Source organism: Mesoplodon mirus, assembly GCF_964341445.2.
Source record: "Mesoplodon mirus genome assembly, chromosome: 17".
Taxonomy (NCBI): domain Eukaryota; kingdom Metazoa; phylum Chordata; class Mammalia; order Artiodactyla; family Ziphiidae; genus Mesoplodon; species Mesoplodon mirus.
Genome location: NC_138993.1, coordinates 50,583,269 through 50,598,307, shown reverse-complemented (window position 1 = coordinate 50,598,307; position 15,039 = coordinate 50,583,269).

Below are 15,039 nucleotides of genomic sequence, written 5' to 3'. Positions count from 1 at the left end.
TCACTGGTAAAAGCATCACAATGATACATGTACTTTCTTTTAAAATGTGTGTTGACAGGGGCCTATGTTTTTCTCTTTCTTTTTCAAATGCTGAAATTTTTAGTGAGCCCTTTCTTGTCAATACTGCAGGGCTTCAATCAAATAGCACTTGAAGTCTTTCAAAGGCCTACAAGATTGAAAAAGATTCCAGCCTGTTAGAATGGGGAATAATAGGTTTCACACACCCTCCTGATTCCTATAAATATCTCTCTTCCCTTGCTGGCTAGAACTCTGAAAGAGAAGGGGACCTGTGCTCAGAGGAGATGCGGGGGGCTTGGCAGTACAGAGCAGCACGAAGGAGAGGAACTGGCATTTTGTGGATTATATCGGTTTACTGATTATCCCAGAACTGTCTGTTGAATCCAGGGTGCCTGTTAAAGTCACCCCAGCAGTCCCACTGTTGCCTTTGATATTTAGAATTGAGAAGGTTAAGGTAAACCCAGTCCAATTAAACATGTAGTACTTTAATCAAATAAGGATTAAGGGCAAGCAAAGACAATAATAGTACCTTTACTGATTTCTGGGAGATAATTAAATCAGACTTACAGCACAGGGAGAGAAAGGGTATTATAAGTTTATAAAAGAGAAGACGTTAAATTCTGCAACATTAAGTTAATGCTCTGCATCAACAAAGTGAAGAAATCTCCTCTTTGCTGGGTGATGTAGGGGAATCAGGATAGTAAGTAGCTATTAAAAGAGATAGCAAGGGTGAACAATGAAATACTCTCAGCCATTTGAGTATAATAATCTACAAATATATTGAATAGTTGGATGAAATGTTCTTTAAACTTGCTGCATAAAGTACAAAATTTTTCAACACAGGGAGGTGACTCATTTCTTCACTATTGGAATTCTCACTGAAAAACCCTGTTGACAATTTTAATTGATATTCCATTGGAGGTACGGATGAAATTTCAGAACATATTGCTAGGTATATGTGTGTGTGTATCATGCCTGAAAAAGATGTTTTCTCAGCTCTTGTCATTTCCCTGGAGACAGCTCATGGTAGCCTTCCTGCTTGGAAATTCAACTTCCCTGGATCCTCTTTACTCGTCGATCAACTGGATGCATCTATCCATATATACTAATCACCCAAAATGTAAATAATATATTTGATGTGTGTTCCTACTCAGTGTTTATTTCATCAGTAACTGTAATGGTCAGAGTCCTTGGGTTGTAGGCAATAGAAACTGACTTTGGGCAATTTAAGAAGGGAATCTCCTGGAAATTGACCAGGAGCTCAGCAAATCAATTGGAAAGCTGAGAACAGGGTTTGGCAATAGTCATTTCTTAAGGTTGCTCTGAAGGGCTGAGAATGTTTCCAGACAAGGAACCACCATGTCAGGGAACCATAGCTGGAAAGAATGATTTCAAGAGTTTCCTCCATCCCAGCATCTCTCACATAAGATGTAAATCCTGGAAGACAGCAGCTGATTCCCTGGGCTTCTGACTCTTCTGAGAAAGTGTGAGGAATGCTGTTTTATTTGACATTCCTAGTGGGAGGCAGGCACTGGATTTACTGTTCCACTAAAACAATACTACTGGAAAGATGTAATTCTCCAAAAGAAAGTTTGTATTTTATAGAAAGGATAAGTGGATACCGAGCTGCCAAAAATATTAAACACACATGCACACAACTATCTACTGAAATAGTTTATACCTATGTATTTATATTTGATTTATTATATATATATGCATTTGTGTATATACACAGATATTTGTCACTTTTTAGTGATACCTTGCAATGGTAGTGCTTAATTAATACTTCACAATCAAAGTTTTACAGATTTGATGTAGATTTTTGAAGGCTATGAAACACTCCTTTGATGATTCTCTTCTGGAAATAATTTTCCCTAATCTGAATTACTTCTTTAGGGTCTAGCAGAGAAGGAATGAGGGTAATGTACTGAATCAAAAGTACATCTGTTGATTTACGGGGTGCTTCAGTAGTGACTTGGAGATGAACAGATCATTAATTTGATAACTGTTGAAAAGGTAGATGGAAACACATAGAGAGAGAGGGGTTGAAATTACTGGACCACTGGCCTTTTAACATATGCAGAAAAGGGATCAAAAGCAGGGAGGGGTATGGCTTATGATACAAAGCAGGTGGTTGGAAAGGAAGAGGAGAACGAATATGTAATCATCTAGTCTAGGTCATTTTTAAGACTTGTGCAGCTAAACTAAAAATTATCAGATTTTATACTTGACGAGTATATCCTTTGCTTGATCTTGTTCCTATAAGGAGTTAGTTGTTGTTTAGCTATATTTATGGGTAAACATCTTCATCAAATTCAATATAGTTACTAAAATTTTAAGTAATTAAAAAAGTAGGGTTATCACATTAAATTTATAGACAAATACAGTTGAGTTCTCTTTTTTAAAAAAGTGGTTGCTATTAAATGATATTCTAGCATTTTGAAAAACACTGACATCTGTGATCAAAAAAACTGAGTCTAAGTTGTTATATTTTGAATCGAGTTTTTGTCAGTGTCTTGACCTATAAGCACTGATACACACTGTCTGCAAACTAAGTGTTTTCAGTAGAAGAGAGTAGGCATTAACTACTAGTAGAAGTTATTAACAGAGTTAAATGTGATTTATTTGGGTGTACCAAAAGAAATGTGCTTTTCTCTATGTAATTTCCTTTTAAATCCAGTAAAGTTGTGGCTTTATTTTTTCACAATTCTGCCATGCTGGTGTTCAGTTGAGGTTAGTCTCTTTTGTTTTCCTTAGCTCTCCAGTGGTGGGTTTTACTTTATTCCCTCCAAGGCTGACTGTGTATGTAAGAATGACAGGATGGTCTACACTGGAGACAAGCTTTTGCTTTACTGATATGGGGCTATATGAGCTTGTCAACCATATTAAGCCTAAAACAGGAAGTGGCAGGTAATGTATTTGGTTTCCAAGGTGAAAAGTAAACAGATTCCACATCACTATAATTTCCTTAATGAAAGAATCTTTAGCCATGGCTTTCACATATTTTGGGTAGTCTTAAAATCAGCAATGCATTTATAGAAATGTGAGAAGCTCCAGCAAAATCTTAAGCAAGTGTTCTTAACATGGGATTTGTAGTTACCTGGGACCTACAGGAGGTCTGATGGAGAAACTGTTGGACCAGAAGAAGAAGTAGATCATAAGAAAGAGCTTGTACTAGAGAAAGATAATGTGGGATGCTATACTTGGGGGAGGGGTGGGCTGGGCTTCTTTCTCTCAGTTCCTTATATCATCCCACTCCCTCTGTGCTCCCTCCCACTCCTCCCAAATCCATTAGAAATCTTCATCCATGGGGGTGGTTGCTATAGATCAACTTAAAGTCTTTTCTTCTATTATTCTTACAAAGTCTCCCTGGAGTAGGCTAATATTATCACCATTTTACAGATGAAGGAACATATGTCACTAGCCCACAGTTATAAAGAAAATGGCAAAGCAGAGATTAGAAAATTGTTCTGTGCTAAATTACCTAAAAATGATTCACGATATTCATGTGATTAATCCCAGAGTAAGTGGTGTGAAGGTTCAGAAATATCTGGAAAATTGCACAGCCCCCCCAAGGATTTTTTTTCTTTTTTTTCTAAAAAAGTTTCAGTGAGAAAATTTCCAGTGATCTCAGAAAATGAGAAAGAAAAAAATATGTCCTCCCCACACTGGTACATTAAAAAAAATGTTTTCATACCTTAATCCAGAGAGGGTGGAACATTGGGTACTCCTGTCTTGAGAGCCAGTATTTTGTAAGTCCTATATACTTGCTGGAAATAGGTATATAGAGTCAGGTGTCTGTAGCAAGGAACAGAAGGAGGCGTGGCCACCAGCAGGTGCTAAGATAACCTTGCTGTGTTCGTGCATTATCAGAGCATGTGATGGCTTCTCATCACTGAAGCCAAGATTAGGGTTGGCTGCCAGGCAGTGCCCTGGGGATGTATCCTTCAGGACACATGTTTGCAACCTTCTTAGGATCCTTCTTCTCTTTTGACTTTTGCTTCTGTCACTTGTCAAAATCTAGGGCAAGTAAAAGCAGAAGTTAATTTTGTTATACTAGATCTCAGAGAAGAGAGGCTATAATAAACACTGAACACTACTACGATGAATACTTAGCATAGAATCCTGATTCAATGATTGATTTATTTCCTATTTTAACTCCATCTGGCACTTGTGTGAGCTTCATCAAGTCATAAGTCTCCAAGCCTCAGTGATCTCATCTGTAAAATGGAGCCCTTCTTCCTGGGTCTTGACAGGGTGTTTTGAAGGATACCGAGTTAAGATAGTTAAGGTACTATACACAGTAGAAGCTGGGCCTATACTGAATACTTCGGTCTGACTTACAATTATAACCCGGGTCTTTCAGACCAAGTCTGAATTCCGCCTTTTGGAGTTACATGTTAGAATTACCTATCTAACTAACAGTGTAGAAATGTGCAGACAGAACACCTTGTGTTTGGAACTCAGATCTGTGGTTTTCATAGTTGGTCATTACTTCAATATCTCCCAGTTTGTGTGATTGCCACAGAATCACTGAAAAATGGTATCTCATGTCCTCTGTTTGTAAAAGCATCACTTACCCACCTAGGGCTTAATAAACTGAAAGTTTTACTGCTTAGAAAATAATAAGGTGTTGAGAAGCACAAACTGTACGATCATTTTCTGAAGGTTAATAGGCTTTTTCTTCTTCTGTTTTTTCCTCCACAGCATTACCATCTAACATGAGGATACTTCTCCAGATGAAGGAGAAGTTGAAGTGTCACACCAGCATGATCAATTAGATGATAGAGAAAAGAGGCATTTGCTACCTGACCTTAATCTCCTGGGCAAGAATGACTGAATGGGGAAGGCCGAATACAGAGAGACTCAAAGGTGGAGGAAATCAGTAGAGTATCATTTAAAGAGACACAAAGCAGTATGAATGTTGACTCATGACAAAAGGGGCATCCTCAGGGTAAATGCTTATTGGGTTGTAGACTGGTTCACTTATTTGTTTAATTCGGAGTGACTGCAAAATGAATATAAACACCTTTAACAAAAGCAGTGTGGTAGAAAAGGAAGCAGGTACATTTTTCAAAATGTCTAGATTTTGTATGATTTAACTTGCTTAACCGAAGTGGCAAGGAGAAAGACGATACAAAACATATGGGAGCTGCAGGGTGTTCTATGAAGAAGACAGAGGAGATATGACTAAGAAGGGAATATGATAGCTGACTTCCTCTATTTAAAGATTTGTCATTGGAAGAAGGATTAGACGTATTTTGGTAGGAATGGCAGAGTGGAGGGGTATAAGGACTTGGCTTTGACTTAGTGTAAGGAATGGCTTCCCAACACTTGGAACTTGACAAGCATCGGAGCAGCCATGCTTAGCTTCCCATTTCTGGGTCGATGGATAACCATGGGTGTAGAGGGATTCTTGCATTAAACAAGATGACCTCAATCACCCCTTAATAGGCCTGTTCTGGAGCTTTAAATCACACTGGAGAGGTCTAAAATGATTCTGAAACTTCTGTAAGAGAAGAACTGAATGAACTTTGGAGCTGCTCAGGCTTTGATAGAATTAGTCCTTCTCGGCAGCATGCATGTATGTTGTAGGCCTGGGAATGGTTGCTGGTCTGCTTCAGTTATGGACATCTGGTGTTAGCCAAGGGATGTACTGGATTAGTCATCCCTAGTAACAATCATATGTGGTGTTTCTCCCTGGATTATTAGGTGATATCTTTTATGTTTACACTTTCAGTTTTATATTTATTTTTCTTTTCCATTCAAGCACAACTTAATGTAAAAGCATTGTGGTTGGGAATCTGCTTCTCAAAATAAACCACTTATTTTTTTCTAGAATCCATTTTGTTGTTTCTATTTGTGGAGTTCAATTGTGAGACATCAATTTATCGTAGCTGTGGAAAACTAGCAGAAGGTCCAGAGAAAAGCCATGGAAATGATGAAGAACTAGGAAAATGGAATTCAACCATGTATCCTGGAGAGGTAAGGTTGAGCATAACATTTACACTTGTTTGCATGCCTATTTTCCTAGCACAGATGCTCAGATAACTATGTGTCGATCAACTTATGTACAATTGTGGTCTTCTAGTTTACGAAGGCTACTGTAGAGGATGCTTTCTGCTGAGACACGGGCATGATCAAGATGGTTACATAGTAGGTACCCTAAATTTAACAAATATTTATTGGATTAACTTGAATTCATTGTTAGTTTCAGTATAAGCGTCACACTGATAGTGAAGGTCATTAAACTTTAAAATGTGTTCCCAAGGAACACTGTGGCATCTTCATCCGAGAACATCTTTTAAATTGGTTAGCTAATTATCTGTTTAGAAGAAAAGCAGAGGAACAATTCTGAGCACTTCGAAAGGGCTCATACAGTTCTTGATTTCACTTGTGCACTTTGCTTTTGTGTAAGCAAAGCACTAAATCTACAGCACTAACTCTATAACTCAGGGGTAAAATAACGCATACGTAAGATGACTAGGTAGAAAGAATCTTCTCATTTGAAATCTTGATTTTTCTCTAATCACAAAGTATATGATAGTCCTACTTCTGCACTATCAAATTTTCTAATTAAAGTAATTATCACCTATATGCCTAAGAGTGCCCAACATGTATTGCAAACCTATTGTCCCTAGGAAAAATTGATACTGGGGAAGAGGAGATAGAATAAAACTTTGACTTAAAAAAAAATGGTAACTACATGGAGGACATATTGTTTCAGAACAAATAGTGCCAATGGGAATTAAGAGTTTCAAGCTGGACTATGATTATAATTATACTGTTGGAGGACCTCTCTGTGCTTTTCTGGCTGATGAATACTGTAGTAGACACTTGGTGTTCACCTCTCCAGCATCCGTTATCCCTCAGGAAGTTTAGATGACACTGATCCTACTTATACCTCCAGGTATGTAATCAGATGGTTCTGACTGGCTTAGTCTAATCTGAATATTTCAGTTTCCCTGTCCATAAGGGAAGAGCATGTAACACAATCAGGCCAGTGAGAATGTGGATTCCAGAAGAGGGCTTCTTTTCCTCTGAATGGTGTGGTGAGGTGATGTAAAGACTGACACTACTGCAGCCATTTTGCTACTAGGAGGGAGAGCCAAGATCCTGTCGAGATGAAGCTGACTACCTCTTTGTTCTTCAGTTTCCTCATCTTTAAAATGGATATGATAATAGCACCTTTGTCTGGGTTTGTTGTGAAATTAAATTGTTTAACTTACATAAGATGCTTAGAATAGGAAGCACCAATAAATGATAGTTTTTATTAGTAGATAGAGTGTATTTCCTCTACTTTAACAGAAGCATCATTTCCCCTCCCTGAGCCTAATGTAATAATTTTTAGGGTCTAAGCTGTCTGGCTAATTGTATTTAATTCCTTACATTTTTCCCCTCTTAGGTGAGCCCTATACTTAACTGATCTCTGCACAGAGTTGGTTTTGCCAGTAATAAATTGTCCATGTTAGCATTTAAATAATGAAACCTTAAGGGCTGGTCCCTAAGTGCCATCTCTGGACTTCTAGTACCTGCAAAATACCTGATCCTTCCTCTGGAACCCGAAGCTCTGTCCAGGTTTTGCAGAGAAGCAAGAGTTGTGATGCTGTTTCCTAGCAGTGCCCACAGGCAGGATGTGTTGTCAAATGCGAACTAATCTGGGGCATCTGTTGAGCTCAGTTAAGAGTCAGAGCTAATAAGGGGGGCATATGCCTGTGTCTGGGAGGCCAAGAACGGTGCACGCAGAGGCTTCTGTGCTGTTCTTGCTGTCCTAGTAACATTTCTTCCTCTAATATCCAGGTTTATTTGCTTATTATTTTAAAGATAACAAGATTTAGCAGATATAGAGAATAATGGTCAGCATCAATTCTAGGAGCTATAAATAATGGACTTTTCTTTGAAAGGCAACTATTCCATTTTAGTAAGAAATTTGTCAAGTTTTTGGTTAAATTTGACAGAACAAAGACTTGTGATATTTATAGATATTCTTGTGGTGTTTTGGGAGAGACAGATAAGAACTATGTAAAGGTATGTACTTTTACAAGGTCTAAAACAAGTTACCTGTAGGTAGAGGAGTGGGTGGGCAGAGGGTGAGACTTGAAGGAGAACTTCCAGTTTTTACTCTATGTATATCTGTATGGTTTGAATTTTATTTTACAGTGAATTTATGTATTGCTTGTATAATTTCCAGAGTTTAGCTTTAAAATGTCAATAATCCCATCCAAGTTAAGGGTTATATTTTCTATGACTAATTGTTCAGATCAGGTTATTGTAATCATTCCAGGTGTTTATACTTGAGTCACCTGATGATTCAGATGAATTCAGACTATTAAACTTAAATATTAACTCCTTATTTATGTTTGGAATATTACATAATTTAATGTTTCTCAAAGACTACTTTGCCTATCTCTTTTTTTGAGCCCCCGCCCCAAATTTGGGCTGTATTTACATCTGCAATGAATATTTTGCCTGAGAGATTTGTTCTGAGATAAAACAGCATGTTGGATCTCCTGCATATTTATGACTCTTGGCTTTTACCACTTCTGGTTGCGTGAGAATAATTTGCTTTGTGAACAGAACTTTGCAGTAACCTCACACTCATGGCGATTAGAGCATTCTGCTGCAATTGGATCTAGCAGCTCATGGAAAGTAGAAATTTTGAGTGAGATGGGCCCAATCTTTCAGTTCATATATGGGGAGAGTTTGGCCCAGGATGCTCAGGGATTTCCAAGGCCCTGATTACTCTTGGGGGCAGGATGGGGACTAGGATACAGTTCTTCTGGTTCCTTCTGCTTCCTGACACATGATGCACTGAGTCACTCGGAAGTCAGCCTGCTTGCTTCATTTGCATCCCGGATGCTGGAAACAAAGTTGAACCATGTGTGCCTTGGGAAATCCAGACGATAGGAAGTGAAGTTAGTGGAGTAGAATGTGGTATAAATAAACAGTAACATGCAGGTTTAAACTGAGGACTATCTTACCTCCATGTAGCAGTTTGAAAAGATTATTTCTTTTCTGCTTATAAAAGTAATACATGCTCAATTTAGTAAATTTTTTTTTTTTGCAGTACGCGGGCCTCTCACTGTTGTGGCCTCTCCTGTTGCGGAGCACAGGCTCTGGACACGCAGGCTCAGTGGCCATGGCTCATGGGCCCAGCCACTCTGTGGCATGTGGGATCTTCCCGGACTGGGGCACGAACCCATGTCCCCTGCATCGGCAGACAGATTCTCAACCAAATTTAGTAAATGTTTGAAAGCATAAAGAAGAAAATCAAAATTACTCTTAACCACTTTGCCAAGAAATGATCAAGATTAATATTTTGGAATCACACACACATATATATGCATAATCAAATCAGATCATGTTGCATATATAATTTTGTATCTGGGTGTTTTCATTTAATATTATATGATGAGCACTTTCCCGTGTCATCAAATGTTCTGCCTCAGTATGGTTTTTAAACGGCTAAATAATATTCTCAGGTGGTTCCTTTTGGTTTTTGTTGTTTTAAGTGATGAACCATCAGACCTGGAGGATGTGGAATAAATCCTGGTATATTAAAAGAAAGGGGTGCTAAGCTTTGGTGCTACAATCTGAGGTGTCAGCGCGGAAGGAACGGTGACAGCAGCAGCTGAAAGCTGTCGGTCCTTTACAGGCAGCAACATGAGGGTGTTTAGAGGCAGGTGACAGAAAGTCAATTCAAGGGCACACATTTAAGACAATGTAATAGCTTCTTATTTCGTCCTCGCCCTCAGCACACATTTGTAACGCAAAGCACTACTTAGGCCAAAGACTGGTCAGTCTAGACTCCCACAAGATAATGACCTCATCTTGGAAGTGACTGAGATACAAAACCGACTCTTCAGAATTCAGGCGCCAATAGTCCAGCCCCCTTTGTGCTCTGTAGACATCTGGCCTTTAGACCATGTCGCTGTTCATTACTCTTCCACCAGAAGCAGGGCAATTAAAGGCGGAAGGGGTAAAATGTCTAACAGTCCACTTTGTTCCATGTTCATTGGTTTTGCTGAAAGGGTGTTGAAGGGTGAGGTAAAGTACTTGAAGGCCTTGCCTTCATTTGCTTCATGTGTCCCCTGTTGCCATGGATAACAGGGAACTTGCAGAGTGGCAAGTACCAACATAACCTGAAAGATGAAAGTCAAATCCAGCAGCGAGGGTGGTTTATCACTTGGGGCTGGGGAGCCCTACGTGATTCGAGAGGTCTCCTCTTCTGAAAAGTCCTGGAAGAATGGGGCTGGGACAGAGAGGAAACCCAGCCTCCCTCTAGTGCTCTGGATGCGGTAATGCCTTTCCTTCCCTCTTTCCTCATTTCCCCAGATTTCTAGTATATTTGATCATTAAAGAAGGGAATCATACCTCTGTTCTAATGAATTAAACAGAATTCAGGTAGGGAGCACAGGACTTCAGGTGAAAAGAGAGTTTATGTAATGAGTCCAGGAAATGTTCCTAAGACTGATACATACTCTCAACGTAGTGAGAGCAGTAAAGATGCAGCGTCTTTTGCTTGCTTTGTGTTTTCATTGTGGGTTGGGTGGATGAAGAGTCTGTTGCCAGCAGGCTATGGTTTCCTCCTGTGCAGAAATGCCACATTTGCAGCTCTTGGTGGGGGATGAGCTTGGAATGTGATTTCTTCCTTTTTTCCCCAGCAATTTTCTGCCTGCCTGCGTGAAATGCTAATGAACATCTCACACATGACAGAGCAATGAGATGTATCCTTATTTTACAAGTTTTGGCAGATTCGACTTGACAAAGTCTAAGTCTTTTTAAAAAAATTTAAAAAGTTTTTGGTTGCATTGGGTCTTTGTTGTTGTGCGTGGATTTTCTCCAGTTGCGGTGAGCGGGGGCTACTGTTCGTTGCAGCGTGTGGGCTTCTCATCGCTGTGGCTTCTCTTGTTGCAGAGCACAGGCTCTAGGCGTGCAGGCTTCAGTAGTTGTGGCACACGGGCTTAGTTGCTCTGAGGCATGTGGGATCTTCCTGGACCAGGGATCGAACCCGTGTCCCCTGCATTGGCAGGTGGATTCTTAACCACTGTGCCAGCAGGGAAGTCCCACAAAGTCTAAGTCTTAATGTGATGGTGACAAGACACTTCCAGCACACCCTTCTCCCATCTCCTTCAACTCTGCACTCCAGATGTCCCTCTCCCCACGCTGAGCTGATGTGTTGTGTCTCTGATTTGCAGTAAGCTCTATATTGCCGTGTCATCTCTGCATCTCATCCTTTCCCACCATGCCTCTGTGTCCAAGTCGCTGGGAAGAGTCTAGCTCCGGCAAAGTTAAGTCTTGAACTTCAATCTCAGACCAAGTCAGGTATTGATTATCAGTCGTTAACGAGTAGCATCAAACCACATTTTATTTATTGATTATTTTAACTAGTTGGGGGTGGGATGGGGCACAAATAGGGAGCTGAACAAGCTTATGGGCTGCAGGTTAAATGCTTAGATGATTTTATAATTATACCATCAAATAAGTTTACTTGTGGGGGAATGAAGGACTTGGCTGATTGATGGTGCCAGTGGAGAGCTTAGTTTGGGGCACGGTGATCTTTCTTTGTGGAACTGATTGCTCTGATAGTCTCGCCACATCTGCAGGAGGGCCACTCACAGATTCCACGAGTGACAGAAGTGTGCCTGTGCCTGAAGCACAAAGGATGCAACCTTGCTCACTGCAGAGACAAATAGAGATGCTCCTCTGGGGGAAGTCTTCTGTCAGCATTGACTGAGGAGGAGTCCAAGCATGTGAAGTTGGGGTTCATCCTGTTTCCTGTTTGCAACCCAAGGCTACCTGTGGCATTTGGGCACAATTTTTTTGCAACTGTAGAAGAATGAGAGAGACCAGAGAAGACAGAGACGGATTTTGTAAATGCAGTAAAACTTAGAAAGATCCAGGGCAGAGATGGGCCTGGGGATACATTCCCCAGCATGAATTCAGCTTGTCCAGAGTCCCCTGGTTCTGAGGTTTAATTCAGCCTCTGTGTTTCCTTATTTCTGTTCCATCTTCACCTTATGCTCTCCTTGTTCGTCTTCTCAGTGAACTCAGAAATTCTAGTTTATGATAGTAAGGTTACTATCAAAAAGTCCATGGCTGCAAACTATACCAGCTGGACAGCCCTTGGATCAATAATATACCCAGAAAAAGGATGTGTTTCCTCTTTTGTTCCTCTTAGTTTCTGTCATACAGAAAAGAAATTGAAAGATGCCACAATTGGATAAATAACTTAGGAATAAATGTGCTCTGCTATAGACCTGATCTCAGAATAGCCTAGGGTAGTGAACTCAAAATAATTATAAGTATTAAGAAAGATAAGTTGGAAAGATCCTTACTTTTTCTGAAAGAGCTTCAATATTTAGAAAAAATTTAATAAATTAGCATTTGTGGTTGGAATAGCAAAGGCCAAGAAAGTTTGATTGAACATTATGAAGGTGTGAAGAGTATAGATTGGGTTGACATGCACGGGCCCAATCTAGAAACACCTGGCAGGAGGTGGAACTGGAAGCTTATGAATTTCACAGAAGAATAAGGATATAAAATATAAACAGATTCAAAAAAGGCTTAGATAAATAACAGTCATGGTTATAAAGGGAGTGGTGAGTCCCTGGAGGGTGCATTTCCACCTTTGTTTTTAATATTCTAAATATTATTTTGAACTAATTTAAAAAACATTCTTTTTTTTAAAAAAGAATGTATATATATGTATAACTGAATCACTTTGCTGTACATCAGTAATTAACACAACTTTGTAAGTCAACTATACTTCAATTAAAAAAAAAGAAAAACATTTCCAATTTTACATTCTGTTACTAGAAAAAGAACATGGAAAGTTAAAAAAAACAATCTGGGCAACATAAAGAGGAAGAAGAAAATAAGGATTAATTATAGTCTCACTTTACAGAATTTTTAACATTTTAATATATTTTCTTTCACTTTTCCACACTATTAAAAAATTCTTTCACATAGTTGTGAGTTTGCAATTTTGTATTCTTCTTTCATATTTTTATTTAAGCCCAAAGTTTTCTCTAGGTCTCTAGGAAGTCTTTATTTTAAATGATTTTAAGATGCCATTAACTGTACGACACATTATTTTACATACTACTACGAAAGGAAAAAAAAGTTTCCAATTAAGCTATGACACAAAGCCTTAATGATCTTCTGAAACACATTTGTTGCTTACACCAGCCTTTTGATGCTTTGACATTTCTTTCATCTATCCTAAGCGTTTGGCAATGCTTTTGCCTTGAGTTGCACTACTTAGTGTGTAGGAGATGCTTCTTTTGCATATTCCTCAGAAAACAAAATGTAGCACAGTTTCATCTACTTAGGTTCTATAAAACACGCGATTTTTTTGCTTTGGAACAAAATATGGAATAGTGATCATTTCTCCTGTGATGAATATGTGCTTCACCAATATAAAATTTACCACTGCAGCTCTGTTTACATGCCTATTTGTGTACACAATAACTTTTCATCTCAATACTGAATCACAGTGTTACTTTTGAAGACATTTTAAATGGCAGGGAAATCAACATGTGTAGTACCAACAATGTACATCAGTCATTTGAGGTAATGACAAGATGAACATCTGTGACCAAGTTAACGCATGCCTGCCGATGACAGCTACTTTGTGGCTACTTCATAGCTGATGGTGATAATAAGGGGCCAGCTACCATAGGACACATTCCAATTTCAGAGATATTAAAATCTGGAGAAAAGTGAGTCTTAGTATCAATGAATGTACTGAATTTAATAGACCATTTTGTTATTCTGGATCTTTTATTTATAAAAATTTATTTATTTATAAAAGATAAACTTATTTTCTCTTATAACACAGATGTTTCTTTGCATCTGTGATTATTTCCTTGGAATAGATTCTGAGAAGAGGAATTATGCAGTCAAGGGATAGACATATTTTAAAGGTTTTTGACATGTATTTCCAAATAGCTTCGCAGAAAGGTAGTTGCATTTATATAGTCCTATGAACAATGCTATTTCAGCTTCCTAAACTTGACTTAATGGAGGAAAGCTGTGGTAGGTAGCCTGCAGGATGGCACCAAAGATTCAGAGTGGTGGCATGTGGCTTTGAGACTTGGTCTTACAGGATTGTACCTCCCCCCTTGCTATTTTAGACCACATATTCTTCAGATGACTGTAACATCTTATCAAGAAAAGAGACTTTCTGGATTCCATGAAGAAGGAGGAAAGTCTACATTAAATCCAGGTCAGTATCACGTAATATTACATCTCTCTATCAACATGAATTATCTTACATATTAAACAGAAACATTTAAGATAAGGCACATTCCTTTTCATGTGGAATGTTTCCATTTTCCTTGGGCTGATATGTCTGATCTGTGTGGCTTTGGGTCTTTGCCTTGCAGATGCTTAATGCGGGTGGGATCCAAATGCATGACAAATGGAATATTTGCTAGAAGTTAATTAAGAGTTCAAGAGAAAACAGGAGGGTCAAATATCTGTGCATTATGGATGAAGATCATAGTAGCAATTGGATTGAGTTCAATTCAAGAAACACTTACTGAGAGTTAACTCAGGCTGTGTCAGGTAGTATGAGTAGTGTGGTCAGTAAAACTGATGGTGTTCCTGTCCTGGTGGAGCTTACAACCAAGGAGTAACATCACTCATCCCAACTTTCTTGAAATGTACCCTCATCTTCTATCATAAAATGTAAGTATTTGAGGGGTTCAAAGGATGCTGAAGCTGGGAGTGGACTGTAAAATGTTTTACTGGGAGAAAGAGTTTTTCTCTTTCTTATATTCTATGGTATGCTGGACACAGTTGGTTGGAAACTCCTTGTCAGCTCCCATGATGTCCAGATCAACATGTCGCCGATATTGACTCTCTAAGGTTTTGAGAGTCAAACAGAATCTGTCTTCTTTAGGTTATCCCAGGACCCCAAAAGGTCTGTGTCTCCTCCCAAGAATAGAAACACTGTGTGTGTTTGTGTCTTGTTCTTCTCTGGTACTTTCTATCTGCATGTCATCCTGGGCACGC